The 18,799-nt window shown below is 41.6% G+C and overlaps 1 non-coding gene across 1 annotated transcript; it reads right to left on the reverse strand.

Annotated features, from left to right (window-relative positions):
- Positions 1–4,806: 4,806 nt before the first annotated feature.
- On the reverse strand, positions 4,807–4,932 carry LOC147452332 (U5 spliceosomal RNA). Its single transcript, XR_015189054.1, has one exon. It is a non-coding gene; the product is annotated as a U5 spliceosomal RNA (small nuclear RNA).
- Between the last annotated feature and the right edge of the window lie 13,867 nt (positions 4,933–18,799).

The following is an 18,799-nucleotide window of genomic DNA, read 5'->3' on the forward strand; positions in this document are numbered from 1 at the left end:
TTTACACAAAGGGAATGAGTGACACATGTCACCTCCCTAGGCCAGATGCCCACAAGGTGTGCCCAGTTTCTATTGGATGACCCTTAAAGTGGACCAATGAGAATTAAGCTAGAGTAAATCTAGTTTAATTAATTTAAAAAACATTTAATAAAAGAAACCAATGAGAATTAAGTCTCCTAGAAGACTATTGGGCAGTCTCACAAGGGGTCCAATGAGCATTCAGGAGCCCAATGGCTTGCCTGATTCCTATTGGCCAGGAGGCAAAGGGGTCCAATGAGAGTTTAGTTTCATTATTTAATTACCTAAAGCTCTCACAAAAGGGGAAAGGGGGACACATGTCAGAAGGCTATCACTTATGCTGCTTAATAGTCATTGGCTTGACTTGGGGAGAGCCAATGAGGGCTCAGCAAGAGCAAATAGCAAGAGGGCTCGCCCAAGAGAGAGAGGGGGCTGATTTTTGCAAGGATTGTCACACACACACTCACACAATCTCATGTGTGAAGAAAGAGAAGACTATCTCTTCCCAAGCTTTAATGGAGAGCTCATCACCTACTCCAAGCTTGTGAGATAGAAGCCTACATCAACACACTCTTGGCATGTGGATGCAAATCCAACCAAGAGCCAAGCTTCAATGCATGCTCATCTCCTCTACCAAGATAATTACTAATCTAAGCTATGCTAATATGAGTGATTATGTGAGGAGATGTACATCTTTCTCGTAAGATACTCCTTCTTCCTCTCAATCTACTCTCATACCCTGCTAGCTCTCACCATCTTCGAAGGTGTGTGAGGTCTTGGGTCTGGGAACGGGGATAATTCAAGTTGTGTTTGCTAAGTGTTTTGCTTAGTGCATGAAGCTTTCATCTTCATTGCACTAGCTAGTCTTGAAGGAACACAAAGAATTGTATTGTACAATGTCTCTCTTAATGGGAGAAACCATAATACAAAGCCTTTTGGAGGGGGGACCGGCTCCATGCAAATCCGGTCCTCAACTGTTGTCATTAGCTTAATTTCTCCCTCTTTTGAAAGTATTGTCGATGCTATCTAACTAGGTGTTATGCTTTTTGTTGCTCTCTCCACCCAAGCACTCTTGTAATTCTCATTAGGAATCTATTCTAATGAAATGCCCACTATGTTCATGCTCATTTTCGCTACACACAAGTTATTAGGCCATTAAATGTTACAGTTGACTATGTTGGTTACCGTTATCTGCTAGTTGAGCTATTTCTACAAGGCGTCTTACCAAGGGGTTTGACTACGTAGATTCTAAATCCAAGGGCTTGGATTGCAAAGGCAACACCCAGGGTTCCAAATGCAATGCTATTTGTTTTTTCAGGTAGGGGACGTGCTCCTCTCCATTTGAATATGGGTAAGTGAACATTACGTTCAAATCTCCAGGTACGCATCTATTCATTTGGTGTTATTTCATTTTAAGTATGCTTTGCTCGGTTTTTCAAGACGTATAAGTACGCTTGAATGTTACAGAGCCATGCCAAGAGCATGTTGACACAAAGTATTTTGGGCCAAGTGTCCAATCTATCTTTCAGCCTTATGCTGTTACTAACCTACTTGTAGGGTTCAATTTGGCATATGTTGTCACATAGGATACAACATGGTTTAGGAACTCAAGGATTTCGGTTTAGTCGGTGTGGAGCAAAGAATGAGGGTCCCTCTCACTCTTGTCTCGCAGAGTATTCAGAGTTGCCTTCACACACAAGTACCTCTTGTACTTGTAGGATGTTCTTTTTTCAGATATCCTTAGTTGAGACATATTCCACATGTGGCGAATATGAGTCTCTGGGACTGACACGGCGCCCACTAGTTCAAATATGTGTCACGACAAAGTCCCTAGGTGCTGGTCGCATCTGTTTTCTCGACCAATTTTAGCACGACGTATCAAGAGCAATTTCGTGGCCAACAATTGTTGGATACTTAGAATGACTTGTTAATGTACAAGTACTGCTAACCAACATTATATATGGTTGTTTATACATATAGCAAATGAAAAAGTTTCATTGTTTGTACCTAGAAGTGATCACTATTTCCCCTTCTATTATGGTTCAGACGCGTCAGCAAGGCTTGCACAAGATTGCAACTGAAAGTATTTAGTTTCTTTTCAGAACTATTTACATTCCTCTTTAAATATGTGCTAGGCGCATCACATTTTCCATAAGTATTGGCAAGGATCATTATGGATATACAGGTTCGGGTTTGTTTTTGCTAAATGCATGTACACTAGATGTTATGGACCCTAGTGTTTAGCAAAAGCTGATTTGGAGCGGCATGCATATTCCTTAAGTTGTTGCTTATAAAGCATTTTGCACTCTAAGTACAATATCTCTAGGAGATTACTTTTGGGTCTACTAATCACCAATAGAGGTCATGGCTTGGTTTGGGCGTTTGTGGATTTTTTCAAGTTAACCACGATGGTTATTTCGGACATTGTTGATTCCTCACCAATGTTATACACTACTGTGATTCCCCGTTTACCAGTCATCTGGGATGACTGTCTGTAAGCCGTGAGGAAAACACACTTCAGTACTGTCAGTTATCCAACGGGATAGGCAGATTACAAAGAGTAATCTTGTGCTCAAGGATAAGCAAAGTGTGTACGTTAGCACCAAGCGATCCAATTAGTAAGCATTTATTGCTCTTTATGGAGTTTACTTACTATCAGTTAATGCATGTTGCGACTCGGTAGTCTCTTAATGTATAAGTCAGGTTCTCAACCTTGACACTCGTTAGGGTGGGGTTGTTTACTGATGAAATTTGAGAACAAGTCAAGGACTTACACTTGGCTAATGACTTAGGTCAACAAGTTACTTTCACAGAAAGTGAAAAGCGGTACTCTTCAGGTACATCTTTGCCATGTTAACTCGTTTAGCATGCTCATGTACGTTCTAAATAGAGTTTATACACTCGATTGTTGCAAATGGACAGCAATGTGGAAAATCAAGATGTTACTCTTGGTTTCATTGAACCTCCTGCGGAACCGTGTTCCGAGCAACGAAACAGTTAGATCCTTGAGGGATGCCACTTGGAAAAACATTAGTGTTTTTAAGAAGAAATTCTCCACTTTTGTTTTCGAGGACGAAAACTCTTCTTAAGGGAGGAGTAATGTCAGGACAAGGGTCCTACGGGACAAGGCCCAACCTAGGGGGTCAGGGACCTATGCCAAGGGCCTGGACGGGACCAATGTGGACTGCGGATCCGCTTAGGGCAAGAGCTAGGAGCTAGGCCTATATAAAGGGCGGTAGGGAGGGGGATCCTACGTCTTAGTCTCCTAGGTCTTACATTGGATCTCACACCACCTGGTGAGATTTCTCTGTCATGAGCAATAAATAGCGATTGCCGAGATGACAAATGTAGGGCAAGGGCCCACCAAATCCCAACCGATAAGTTTGAATGGGGCAATTAACCTTGACTGGAGCTTACTCTCCATGCATGTTGTGTGGGTCATTGATTTTTTGGCGAATTGTGCATGCTTTGAGATGTGTGGATTCTGGATTGCATGACTTAGGCCAGTAATAGGACAATGTTGATGTTGTCGAGTACTTTGTGAAACCCTAGATGCCCAAATATGTAGTACTGAATGTAAAGTTTGTCAAACTGTTTGGGTATGTGGATTCTTGCAAGGTGGTCTTGTTTGACGCAGTACATGATGTGATCCTAACAATCTGCTGTAAGCTCCTAACAATCTCTTGTATCTTGTTGAAATTGTTGTAAGGTTCTAAGTACTGCCTGTTGTATATGCTCTACCCGTGATTAGCCATCGATGACATAATTAGTGATGCCCTTTCAATAGTTGAGCACTAGCAAAGCTATTCCTCATCATTCGCCTAGGCTTGAGAGATGCACCCATTGCTATGTAACTGCTGTTGTGTACAGCCTTTTCTGGGATTGGCGGCGGCCATTGTAGGGTATTGCCCCGTTGCCAACAATGCAATAGGCCTTGGGGGCATCTGCCAAGGATCAAAGTTATGCAACAACGCTAAGTACATCCCACCAGGGCATCCCGAGCATGCCTCCGTGCTGGCAATAGCATCGGCTGAGAGGAGCTAGTAGGCAAGGCAAATCTGAATCCAACACACGCTTTCTAAGCGTAGAGACAAACACCACAAAAAGTCCTTCCTCACCTGATCAAAGTCATGCAACTCCCACGAGGGCATCTCGACCATACCTCCCTGCTTGCAATAGCTTCGGCTGAGAAGAGCTAGTGAATCCAACACACACTAGACCAATCTCTAAGCGTAGAGACAATGCACCACAAAAAGTCCTTCCTCACCTGATCAGTTTAGTAATCCAACAGGATACTAGGGGACCCTCTAGTCATCTCATTCATGACATCCAGGGGGCTTCTCGTCGAGACCCTCTCATTGATGAGCTCCCAAATATGCATGCTCAGGAGAAAGCTGCATCAAGCAATTGGACCAGACAATCCTCTCCCCAAAGCATGTAAATTCTAACATAAAAAGTACAACACTTCAAGCAATCAATTAAAAGAAGCAGATCGGACTTCTCCTTGAGGGATTCAGCAACGCTCCACAAGCATTCATGGTGTTTGCCTTTGATTGTTGAGAGAGTAGGCAATTACAGCAGTGTCTTGAGGTATGCCCCATGTGGAAAGGACAAAGAAGATCACGTGCAAAGTAAGGGCGTGCCTCCAAATCAGATCATGAACACTTGCATCTAGTCCCTACTGCACAGCAACGGCACAGCATCTTGATAGCTTAGTGGAGGGTCAACAGGCTGCCTGAGGAAGACGATGGTGCATGATGTAACTTCAAAATGGAAGATTGAGAGGGGCCCCCTCGCAGAGGAGGAAGCCCTTGCCAAAAATTCAGAGTATGGTGCTTCATCTGGGCCGAGCACACGGTATTCTTTAGTAAAAGGCGAAAGAATAGTTCGCTCTGTGTGCTCAACCCGCACCTTAACCCAGGAAGGAGCAGGCCTCAGCCTTAGTGGTGCAACAACCTTGCGCCCCCCGCATGTGGGATATTATAGACAGCACCACGTCCACTTGCCCGCATGCTGGATATGATGGACAATACCACGAGCATGCTGTGCACCCTTCTCTTCCCCTTCATTTGCACCCCTCAAGAATGCTCACATGCCACACATCAAACCCTCACTTCACATTTGTTCAAAGCAACCCATAGCTTCTTGGCCCTACCCAAAAATCATTCTCAGTTGTGTCTTATTATTCTCATAAATTTCACTACCATATGTCAGCACAGCCGCATGACTCTAGTACGCTCTACACACTTCCCTACATCTCTTCACAATCTTTTCCCTTGTCAATATCTCCTATTTGGCCCGTATTCTATATCCCTCACCATGATATGGTATTGATGACTGTGAACACACTTCGGACCATTGGGGCACTTGCGTGTGCATTCCTGTAATCCCATCTCCAACATTTGTTATCAGAGTAGACTTTGCAATTCTTCTTCTTCCCCACATTTTTGTACATCTTGCACTCCCATTTCCAACATTTGGTACCATCGCAAACTTCCATATCCCGAGCAGCATTGCCAACACCCTCCTGGTTCACTTTCTCATATCATAGTGATATTTGATGAGCATTTTCATGGGGATAAGAACTTTGGAAGGGCTCATAGAGGTCTCTATTTCCAAAATTTTAATGTAGGCTCTATCATTCTTAACCTCTTTACTTAACATGCGGTATCAACACTTCCATTAGTCTAGGTTTGGATCTTGAAGGCTAGTTGCATGGGCATACACTCCCCATGCTACGTCTGTAGTGTCGATTTCAAATAATCTTGTGTGTGTTGTTTCAACAAGGTAACGGTGCTCTATTCTCTGGGGGGCAATTGATTTTGGGCTCAACATTTGCTTACTGCTGCAGGGTCACAAAAGCTCAAGAAGTTCAAAGAGGGAGGAAAGAGTATCTCTTTTCTCACCTATGATGGCACCCTTGGTGCTACCGACAAAGTATTGGCCTTCATCCAACAAATTGATGATGCCTTTGGAGACGAGGGCTTCACGGAGTCCTCCAAGCTACACCATGTAGCTATGAACTTCCAAAAATCGGCTCGTCAATGGTGGGTTGGCCTTCGTGGCAATGGCAAAGCCCCAAAGACATGGCAAACTCTACGAGTTTCCATCATGAAGCAATTCCTTGCAAAGCGATGCAAAGGACATTCAAGCTTTTGAGATGGGAGATGCAGTAACTGTCGATGCCGCTTTCAAGGGACAACAAGCCTCCGTTACTCCCTTGATTGGGAAGTTGAGGCTTCATATCCAAAGCTATGTCGACAAAGAAGACTTCTTTATCTCTTCTCTCCAATATGAGGATACTATCCTAGGGATACCATGGTTCAACTGCATGGCTGCCAACATGAAGTTCCCTGAAAGGAGAATCTACTTCACCTACAGGGGAAAGAATATGTATATAGATGCTAATGAGTCTGGTCGTACTATACCACTTGTAAATCCTCTTGCCCTTGATAAATCAATGAAAAGCTCAGTTTCTATGTACATGATTTTTGTCAAAGAATCCCTAAAAGGTCCTAATGTTTCATCAAAGGTGAATGGTAAGAATCAAGAAGAGTTAGACTTGTCTAACTTTCTAAAAGGATTCCAAGATGTGTTCATTGATGATATCCCTATGGACTTATCTCCAAAACGAGGGGATGATGACCATCAAATTGACCTCCTATCACGAAGCTCACCGCCTAACAAACCTCCCTATCGAGTTTCACAAGCTCACCAAGAGGAAATCATGAGGCAAGTACAAGAATTGGTAGACAAAGGAATGGTGAGGCCTACTATCCTCTCCCTTTTGCTCTCCAATCCTTTTAGTGCAAAAGAAAGATGGTATATACCGCATGTGTGTGGACTATCGTGCACTAAACCATATCACTATCAAAAACAAATTTCCCGTACCTCGGTAGAAGGTCTGTTTGATAAGCTATGTCATAATAATCAATATCTAATTCTCCTAAATGATTTTCTCATATTAAACTGATCATTTAATGTGGGGAAATGCCAGGGGAGAAAAAGCTAGAATATTGGTTAAGCTAGCAGACCAGCCACAGTAGGGATCCAAAGGAGGGAAAATAGGGATCCAAAGGGGGGGCCATCTGCAAAAGATCCATGTGCAACAATGGGCTAAAAAGACCCTAAGGTTCAGCCCATTAAGACTTCCAAAATGCTAAGGTTCCAAAATTCAAAGGTTGTGTCCAAAGGGTTAAAGCTTAGGGGGAATTGGATGCTTTATGTGCTCTCCAAAGTCAACACACATCCCTACACATGAGGGGGTGAGCCCTAAAGGTAGGGGATGAGAGAGAAAGTCACACACACACACACACACACACACATGCTCCCTTTACACAAAGGGAATTAGGGACACATGTCAGCTCCCTAGCCCAGATGCCCACAAGGGGTGCCCAATTCCTACTGGATGGCCTTGGAGGTGGACCAATGAGAATTAAGCTAGAGTAAATTTAGTTTAATTAATTTAAAAACACTTAATAAAAGAACCAATGAGAATTAAATCTCCTAAAAGACTATTGGGCAGTGTCCCAAGAGGTCCAATGAGCATTCAGGAGCCCAATGGCTTGCCTGATTCCTATTGGCCAAGAGGCAAAGGGGTCCAACGCGAGTTTAGTTTAATTATTAAATTACCTAAAGCTCTCACAAAAGGGGAAAGGCGGACACATGTCAAAAGGATATCACTTATGCTGCTTAATGGTCATTGGCTTGACTTGGGGAGGGCCAATGAGGCTGGAGCAAGAGCAAATAGCAAGAGGGCTCGTCCAAGAGAGAGAGGGGGCTGATTTTTGAAAAGCATTATCACACACACACTCACACAATCTCATGTGTGAAGAAAGAGAAGACTATCTCTTCCCAAGCTTTAATGGAGAGCTCATCACCTACTCCAAGCTTGTGAGATAGAAGCCTATAATGACACACGGGTAGAAGACCTATTTGATAAGCTACAAGGATCGACCTACTTCAGTAGGATTGACCTAAAAAGTGGCTATTATCAAATAAGGATAGTTGATCAAGACATTGTAAAGACCGCATTTCGCACCACATTTGGTCTTTACGAATACATTGTCATGCCTTTTGGCTTGACCAATGCACCAGCCACATTCAACCGCTTGATGGAGAAGCTGTTCGAACCTTCACTGGAGTGTTCTTTGATGATATTATCATCTACTCTAATTCATTGGAGGAACACAAGCAACACCTCCAGGTAATATTTCAAGTTTTAAGAGAGAATAAACTTTATGTTAATCGAAAGAAAAGTTAATTTTTCTTGCAAGAGATTCAATATTTAGGTCATATTATCTCTCAAGATGGCATCCAAATGGATCCATCTAAGTTAGAGGTAATAAAAGGATGGCCTAAACCAAGGAATCTTCATGAACTAAGAAGCTTTATAGGTATGTGTGCATACTATAGACGCTTCATAGAGTAGTTCTCACAAATTGCAGGACCATTACATGACCTAACAAAGAAAAGCGTTAGGTATACATGGTCTGCTAAGGAGAACAATGCTTTCAAAAAGCTTAAAGAAAATCTTATCTCTCAACCTGTGCTTACGCTACCAGATCTCTCAAAACCATTTAAGGTCCAATGTGATGCTTGTGGTGATTGCCTTGGAGCTGTTTTACTCCAAGAAGGGCATGCCATAGGCTATGAGAGTCGAAGGCTCGACCCTGTTAAGCAAGCTCTAGGCATATACGAAAAGGAACTCCTTGCAGTTCTACATGCCTTAGACTCATGAAAGCACTATTTATTGGGGACTCCTTTCATTCTACAAACGGATCACTAAAGTCTTAAGTACTTCATGACGCAGACCAAGCTCTCCGACAAACAAATGAGGTGGGCAAATTTACTTTCGCAATTTCATTTTCATATTGCTGACATTGCTGGCAAGCATAATCAAGTAGCTCATGCACTCTCAAGATGGCCGAGAGTGAATGCGGTTTTCATAGCAACTCACAATGATCTATCTTCAATGATAGATGAGTACGCTATTGATCCCGATTTTAGAGATGTGATTTCAGCCCTTCCATTAGGGAAGAAAGAAGAACCATTTACTTTACAAGATGGTTATCTTCTCTATCGCAATAGACTATGCGTTACTAACTCACTACGTGAGAAAGTAATGTATGAATCTCATGCTCCACCTTATGCGGGGCATAGAGGGATTCAGTCTACCTTCAAGGGAATTGAAACATATTTCTATTGGCCTACCATGAAAGTGAACATACAAGAGTATGTTTCTAAATGTGTGGTATGCCAAAAGACTAAATTTGATAGAGGGAAGCAACTTGGATTGCTTCAACCCTTGCCAATCCCTAATTCACCATGGGAGAGCATATCCATGGATTTTATCTTTGGATTGCCTAAGTCTATCCATGGGGATATGGGAATATGGACGATAGTAGACAGGTTCAGTAAACAAGCTCATTTTATACCTGTCAAAAAGACTATCAAAGCCCATCAAATGGCAACCCTCTTCATTTCACAAATTTTCAAGTACCATGGCTTGCCAATGTCCATAGTGTCGGATAGAGATCCTAGAATGACCAGTAATTTCTGGAAGGGTCTCTTTGAGAATTTTGGGACAAGGCTGAACTTCTCTTCGGCCTATCATCTACAAACGGATGGCCAAAGTGAAATAGCTAACCTAACCATTCTCGATCTACTAAAAGCCTATGTAATGGAGATAGATCAAAGATCCCAATGGGAGAAGTACTTACCCTTAGTGGAGTATGCTTACAATAACACTGTACATACTTCCACGGGAAAAGCACCTTTCGAGGTAATTCAGGGAAGATCCAAAATTCCCTTGCTACTTAAGGTACATGGGAAGATCTTCGCTACAGATGAGTATAGCCAAGACCTACAAGAATCTTTTCAAAAGATTAAGGATGCTATCTCTATCTCACAGCAAAGGCAAAAGGCTGCTGCTGACAAGCACAGAAGAGCCCAAGCCTTTAAAGAAAACAATTGGGTCTTGTTAAAGCTTCCCAAGGCTCGATTAAGGCACAGGACGGGCAAGAATCCTGCAGGCCACCAAAAGTACTATGTTAAACTAGCAAAAAGGTACTATGGTCCCTTTCACATTCTTAGGCCAATCAATGAGATGGCCTATCAACTCAAGTTTCCCAATCATTGGCTCATACACAATGCTTTCCATGTGAGCCTATTAAAGCCTTACAAAGGAGAGCCACCTCAAGAACCAACTATTGAAAACACACCGGAGATCGAGGACCAAGAGGAGGTGCTGCAGCCCGAGTCCATTCTCCGACATGAAGACAAGGTATTAAGAGGCGGTAAGACTATCCGACAATATCTTATTAAGTTTAAGAATTATCCTTTTGAAGATGCTAGATGGATGCAAGGCATACAATTAAAGGATAACCTAAACCTTGTCAATGCTTACAATGCTTCCCAAGAGTAAGCAAATGTACAAAATGTTAAAAATGAACAAAGTTTTTTTTGTCTTATAAGACTCTCTTTTTCTTTATTGTGCACAAAAATAAAGTAGTATGCATGCTTAGATCAAGTTTGCGGAGACGACGTCTCCCAAACACCAAGTAGAGCTTGTCACTCTACTATCGAAGATTGATAGGAATAATGTGCAGACATGCTTGCGGCAGTCTCAGGCTCTCAAGCACCAAATGGACTAGTCATCCATTGTGGAATGATGTCGTAGGGTAACATAGGGATCCTCTACCCGCTAAGAAAAGGACTCATGAATATGCTTTATCTTCTCTACACCATAGTCGAGGACGACTATAATTTCAAGAGAGAGGTAATGTCATAATAATCAATATCTAATTCTCCTAAATGATTTTCTCATATTAAACTGATCATTTAATGTGGGGAAGTGCCAGGGGAGAAAAGCTAGAATATTGGTTAAGCTAGCAGACCGGCCATAGTAGGGATCCAAAGGAGGGAAAATAGGGATCCAAAGGGGGGGCCATGTGCAAAAGAGCCATGTGCAACAATGGGCTAAAAAGACCCTAAGGTTCAACCCATTAAGACTTCCAAAATGCTAAGGTTCCAAAATTCAAAGGTTGTGTCCAAAGGGTTAAAGCTTAGGTGGAATTGGATGCTTTGTGTGCTCTCCAAAGTCAACACACATCCCTACACATGAGGGGGCAAGCCCTAAAGGTAGGGGATGAGAGAGAAAGTCACACACACACACATACACACAGGCTCCCTTTACACAAAGGGAATTAGGGACACATATCAGCTCCCTAGCCCAGATGCCCACAAGGTGTGCCCAATTCCTACTAGATGACCTTGGAGGTGCACCAATGAGAATTAAGCTAGAGTAAATCTAGTTTAATTAATTTAAAAACACTTAATAAAAGAACCAATGAGAATTAAGTCTCCTAAAAGACTATTGGGCAATTTCCCAAGGGGTCCAATGAGCATTCAGGAGCCCAATGGCTTGCCTGATTCCTATTGGCCAGGAGGCAAAGGGGTCCAATGAGAGTTTAGTTTAATTATTAAATTACATAAAGCTCTCACAAAAGGGGAAAGGGGGACACATGTCAAAAGGCTATCACTTATGCTGCTTAATGGTCATTGGCTAGTCTTGAAGTAACACAAAGAATTGTATTGTACAATGTCTCTCTTGATGGGAGAAACCATAATACAAAGCCTTTTGGAGGGGGGACCGACTCCATGCAAATCCGGTCCTCAACTATTGTCATTAGCTTAATTTCTCTCTCTTTGGAAAGTATTGTTGATGCTATCTAACTAGGTGTTATGTTTTTTGTTGCTCTCTCCACCCAAGCACTCTTGTAATTCTTATTAGGAATCTATTCTACTGAAATGCCCAATATGTTCATGCTCATTTCCGCTACACACAAGTTATTAGGCCATTAAATGTTACAAGCTACAAGGCTCTACCTACTTCAGTAGGATTGACCTTAATAGTGGCTACCATCAAATAAGGATAGTGAATGAAGATATCCTAAAGACCGCGTTTTGTACAACATTTGGCATTTATCGATTAATGGAGAAAATTTTAGACCCTACCGCAAATTCACTGGAGTGTTCTTTGATGATACCATCATCTACTCCAATTCCTTGGAGGAACACAAGCAACATCTCCAAGTAATTCAAGCATTAGGGAGAATAAGCTTTTTCTCAAGCAAAAGAAAAGCGAATTTTTCCTTCAAGACATTCAATACCTAGGTCATATTATCTCTCGAGATGGTATCCGTATGGATGCATCAAAGTTGGAGGTAATAAAAGCATGGCCTAATCCAAGGAATCTACATGAGCTAAGAAGCTTTATTGTTGGTATATGTGCATACTATATACGCTTCATAGCAAAATTCTCTTAAATAGCAGGACCATTACATGACTTAACAAAGAAAAACGTTAAGTATTCATGGACTGCTAAGGAGCAAAGTGCTTTTGACAATCTCAAAGAGAAGTTTATCTCCCAACCAGTCCTTATTCTTCTGGATCTCTCAAAGCCATTTGAGCTCCAATGTGATGCTTGTGGTGATTGCCTTGGAGCAGTCTTGCTTCAAGAAGGGCATGCCATAGCATATGAGAGCCGAAGGCTCAACACGGATGAACGGGTCTTAGGCATTTATGAGAAAGAGCTGTTAGCTGTTCTACATGCCCTAGATACATGGAAGCACTATCTATTGGGGACTCCATTCATCTCAAGAACAGACCATCAAAGTCTCAAGTACTTCATGACGCAAACAAAGCTTTCCAACAAACAAATGAGGTGGGCAAATTTTCTTTCACAATTTAATTTCCACATTGCTCACATTGGTGGTAAGCACAATCCACTGGCTGATGCACTTTCACAATAACCAAAAGTTAATGTGGTGTCAATAGCAACTCACAATGATCTACCTTCTATGATAGATGAGTATGCTATTGAACCCGACTTTAAAGACATAATGTCAGCCCTTACTTTGGGGAAGAAAGAGAAAACATTCACCTTGCAGGATGGTTATCTTCTCCATGGCAATAGGCTATGTGTTCCCACTCCCTTCATGAGAAAGTCATGTATGAATCCCATGCTCCTCCCTATGTGGGGCATAGAGGCATTCAACCTACTCTTCAAGGAGTAGAGATGTACTTTTATTGGCCTACCATGAAAGTGGACATACAAGAGTATGTTTCAAAATGTGTAGTATGCCAAAAGACCAAGTATGATAGAGGGAAGCAACTTGGATTACTCTAGCCATTGCCCATTCTTAATTCACCATGGGAGAGTATATCCATGGACTTTATCTTTGGATTACCAAAATCTATCCATGGGAATACAAAAATATGGACAATAGTCGACAGGTTTAGCAAGCAAGCACACTTTATCGCTGTCAAGAATACTATTAAGGCACACCAAATGGCAACTCTCTTTATATCACAGATTTTTAAACACCATGGATTACCAACATCCATCGTGTCAGATAGAGATCCTAGAATGACCAATAATTTCTAGAAAGATCTCTTCAAAAATCTAGGTACAAGATTGAATTTCTCTTAGGCCTATCAGCTGCCGCAAGCATGTCTGCTCTTTAGTCCATTTGATCTTCCCAAGTAGAGTGACAAATTCTACATGGTGTTTGAGAGACGTCATCATCCCAAACATGATTCTTAGTATGTATACCACTTAAATTTGTGCACAATAAAGAGAGAATTAGTCTTATAAGACAAAACATTGATCATTAAAAGAAATATGTACATTTGCTTACTATAATGTAGCATTGTAAGCGTTGACAAGGTTCATACTATCCTTAAGCTGGATTCCTTGCATCCATCTAGCATCTTCAAAAGGATAATTTTTGAACTTAATAAGATACTGTCGGATAATCTTACTATGTCATAGTACCTTACAGGGAAGGAGGAGAGGATTTAGCAATATTTCTAATTGAAGTGAGTGACCCACTCTGGTGACTAGGAAAACGGGGTGCATGTGACTGTGGCTCCCATCTTGTCTCCTCATTATTTAAAATACCAGAGTCAATAGAGAGAGAAGAAGAGAGAATGTGGGTAGGATGTAGAGGATAGGAGATATTTACAATAGTCTAGCTTTGGCTAGACATAAGCTTATTAGGGAGAGGAGAGAGGTAAGAAATTTATAAGAGAGGTTGTCGAAGATGGATAGTTGTTGATGATGATGGATCCTCCAAAAATGGTGAGAGAATCACTCTAGACTAGCGAGACCTCATTAAAAGATCCTTGTCTCTTGTAATCATGCTTGAAGACTTGTAGAACCATAGCCATTCTAGAGGGAAGAAAATTGGGGATGGCCTGTGTCACCATTACACGAGAAAATTGGGGTCCACCACAAAAATCATAGCTCCACGTTCATAACTCCAAAAATTTTGAAAAAAAATTGAGCTAAAAGTTGAGCTCACAAGCTACATCTTTCATGTTGAACACTCCTTCAGATTCGGGATTCTTCTCTACTTAAAAAATTCAGCCAAATAATGTATTATTTGTGGCTGCAAAGGTCTTTTGGTGGTCCCCTTTGAGTGGACTTCTATCTTGCCTTCAAGTGTAAGCTCCTTCATGTGTATGAAAACATGACCTAGAGTTTTGAAAAGATTGGCAATCATCTAGATGGAGGTATTATTGAAATTTGAAAGTGGGGTTGAGGTTTGAAAATGAAAACTAGTGAATAAAATATTTGGTAGGGTGGAATAATATATATACATGAAAAATATATTAGAAAATACTAAAAAATATATATAATGTAATTTAGAATATATATGTTTAATATTTAAGGTCAAAAAAAAGATCAACAAAGAAAGCTTATTTATGCTACATCATGATTGATTAGCATAAGTCTTATTTATTTAATAAAGGCTAAAACGGTTGTGAAAAAGAGAAGAAAAATCAAAAGTAACTTATATAATCGGAAATACTTTTGGTAAAAGAGAAAAAATATATGGGGGGTACCCATGCATGGAAAAGCTTGCCTCGGGACCAAGGGAGAAAAAGCTAGAATATCGGTTAAGCTGGCAGACTGGCCACAGTAGGGATCCAAAGGAGGGAAATGGGGATCCAAAGGGGGGGCCATCTACAAATGAGCAATGTGCAACCATGAGCTTAAAAGACCCTAAGGTTCAGTCCATTAAGACTTCCAAAATGCTAAGGTTCCAAAATTCAAAGGTTGACTCCAATGGCTTAGGAAATTTGGATGCTTTGTTTGTGTGTAAAAAAGTCTTCCCAAGTCCTACAAAGGATGGGGCGAGCCCAAGAAGTAGGGGATGAGAGAGAAACACACACACACACAACCTTCCTTTGCTCACAAGGGGAAAGAGGGACATTGTCAGCTCCCTAGCCCAGATGCCCACAAGGTGTACTCAATTCCTATTGGATGGCCATGGAGGTGGACCAATGAGAATTAGGCTAGAAATCTAGTTTAATTAATTTAAAAACACTTAATAAAAGAACCAATAAGAATTAAGCTCTCTAGAAGACTATTGGACAGTCTCCCAAGGGGTCCAATCAGCATTCAGCAGCCCAATGGATTGCCTGATTCCTATTGGCCAGGAGGGAAAGGGGTCCAATGAGAGTTTAGTTGCATTTATTAATACCTAAAGCTCTCACAAAAGGGGAAAGGGGGACACATGTCAAAAGGCTATCACTTATACTACTATCACTTACAAGAGAGTACCTAGGAAGCCTCCTCGTGAGACTCCCAAAAGAGGCCTCTCTCAGATTCGGGAAGAAGAAGAGGATCCATACGAAGGGCTCAAAAATTTGCTTCTTGATGATGCATCTCCTTCCAAAAGGAAAATTCAAGACTCCCCCTGAAGGAACGAGAAAGAAGTGAGCCTCCCGCCACCTCGGCGGAGATGTCTCCACGAAGACGGCGGGCTAAACGCTCTCCATCACCTCCAAAACGGAGAAGACCATCACACACTTCTCTACACTATAATTCAAAGAGGGATGACAAAAAGCAAGAGAAGAAAAAGGCGAGAAAGAGAACACCCTCTTCTCCATCTTCTTCATCCTCTTCCTCTTATGAAAGTGATGGTGAAGACAAAGAAGTCAAGGCAAGAAAAAGGCGAGAAAGAGGTCACCCTCTTCTCCATCTTCCTCAAATTCTTCATCTTCTGAAGAAAATGATGGTAAAACCTTTGAACCATCAAAAAGAAGAGGCCATAGGAAATCCTATGCCGCGTGAAAGAGGTCGCCCAAGCTCAAGAAGTTCAAAGAGGGAGGAAAGAGAATCTCTTTCCTTACCTACAATGGCACCTTGGGTGCTACGGACAAAGTCTTGGCCTTTATCCAACAATTCAATGCAGCATTTGGAGATGAGGGCTTCACAGAGTCCTCTAAGCTATGCCATGTAACTATGAACTTTCAAAATTCCGCCAGGCAATGGTGGTCTAGCCTATGGGACAACGGTGAAGCTCCACGAACATGGAAAGCTTTAAGAGCTTCCATTATGAAGCAGTTTTTGGCCACCGATGCCAAAGACAAAGCACTCACCGAATGGCGAAGCTTGAAGCTCTCTCCCTAAAAATCCATTCACAAATATGTAGACAAGTATTGGGACCTACAACTCAAAGCCACTATCTTCAAAAAGTTGGATTTTGGAGAGCAAAAGCAACAATTTTGTGCGGGCTTAACCGAAGAAATGGCAGAGTATGTCAACTCCCAAAGGCCACGCACCATATCGGCAGTTATACACCATACTATGGTGGCTTCTCGAATCAATTTCCAAACAGGGTCTAAAAGAAATTATAAGCCCACGGAAAACAAGGGTTCCAATGAGCCTAAGGGGAAGGACAATGTCCAAAAGTCTCCTAAGGGCAACTCCAACAAAGCTAAAGAGAAGCGAGTTTACGAAGGCAAAAATAAATTCTCTCCTGAAGAGCTTGAGCGTTATCGCAAGGATAACCGTTGTTTCAAGTGCGGTGAGCAAGGGCATGCGTACCGCGCTTGTCCCCAAAAGAACAACCGCCATGAGCCTCCTAGAGCTACCTTGGTCAAAATCCAAGAGGAGGAAACGCACCACAAAGGATCTCCTCTATGCCATGCTTGGGAAAAGGTAGGAGAACATGATGGTTTAATTTTCTTTGACCCTGGTTCTACTCACAAGTCTATGAGATGGGAGATGTAGTGTCCTCACATGGTGCTTTCAAGGGGCAAGAAGCTTCAGTCGCTCCCTTAAACAAGAAATTGAGACTCCATGTCCAAAGCTACGTGGACAAAGAGGACTTCTTTATCTCTCCTCTCAAGCACGAGGATGTAATCCTAGGGGCACCATGGTTTGATCGCATGGCTGCCAATGTTAAATTCCCTAAAAGGAGAACCTACTTTAGGTTAGGGGAAAAAGATATGTACATAGATGCTAAGAAAATGGGTAACACCATACCCATTGTAGCTACACAAGCTTTCAACAAGTCAATAAAGAGCTCTATTTCCGTGTAGATGATTTTTGTTAAAGATTCTCAAAATGAACCTAATGCTTTAACAAAAGAAAATATAAACAATCACAAAGAATTAGAGTTATCCAATTTTCTCAAGGGGTTTCAAGATGTCTTTATTGACGAATCACTTGTGAGCTACCTCCTAAACGAGGCAATGATGACCATGCAATTGAACTTCTTCCAGGAAGTTCACCGCCTAATAAACCTCCTTATAGAGTTTCTCAACTTCAGCAAGAGGAGACTATGCGGCAAGTGCATGAGTTAGTTGAGAAGGGCATGGTTAGGCCTAGATCATCTCCATTTTGCTCACCTGTGCTATTAGTGCAAAACAAAGACAGCACATATCGTATGTGTGTTGACTATAGAACACTAAATAGGATCACTATCAAGAATAGGTTTCCCATTCCACGAGTAGAAGACCTATTTGATAAGCTACAAGGGTCCTAAAAAGTGGATATCACCAAGTAAGGATAGTTGATCAAGACATTGTAAAGACCGCATTTGACACTACGTTTGGTCTTTAAGAATATATTGTCATGCCTTTTGTCTTGACCAATGAACCAGCCACATTCAACCGCTTGATGGAGAAGCTATTCAGGCCTCACCGAACCTTTACTGGAGTGTTCTTTGATGATATCATCATCTACTCTAATTCATTGGATAAACACAAGCAACACCTCTAGGTAATATTTCAAGTTCTAAGAGAGAATAAACTTTATGTTAATCAAAGAAAAGTGAATTTTTCTTGCAAGAGATTCAGTATTTAGGTCACATTATCTCTCAAGATGGCATCCAAATGGATCCATCAAAGTTAGAGGTCATAAAAGGATGGCCTAAACTAGGGAATCTTCAAGATGGCATCCAAATGGATCCATCAAAGTTAGAGGTCATAAAAGGATGCCATAAACCAAGGAATCTTCATGAACTAAGAAGCTTTATAGGTATGTGTGCATACTATAGACGCTTCATAGAAAAGTTCTCACTAATAGCAGGACCATTACATGACCTAACAAAAAAACATGTTAGGTATACATGGTCTGCCAAGGAGAAAATGCTTTCAAAAAGCTTAAAGAAAAGCTTATCTCTCAACCTGTGCTCCAATGTGATGCTTGTGGTGATTGCCTTGGAGCTGTTTTGCTCCAAGAAGGGCACACCATAGGCTATGAAAGTCGAAGGCTCGACCCTGTTGAGCAAGCTCTAGGCATATATGAAAAGGAACTTCTCACAGTTCTACATGCCTTAGACTCATGGAAACACTATTTATTGGGGACTCCTTTCATTTTGCAACGGATCACCAGAGTCTTAAGTACTTCATGACGCAGACCAAGCTCTCCGACAAACAAATGAGGTGGGAAAATTTCCTTTCGCAATTTCATTTTTAT

The sequence above is a fragment of the Adiantum capillus-veneris genome, chromosome 8, assembly GCF_014529385.1.
Source record: "Adiantum capillus-veneris isolate H3 chromosome 8, ASM1452938v2, whole genome shotgun sequence".
Taxonomy (NCBI): domain Eukaryota; kingdom Viridiplantae; phylum Streptophyta; class Polypodiopsida; order Polypodiales; family Pteridaceae; genus Adiantum; species Adiantum capillus-veneris.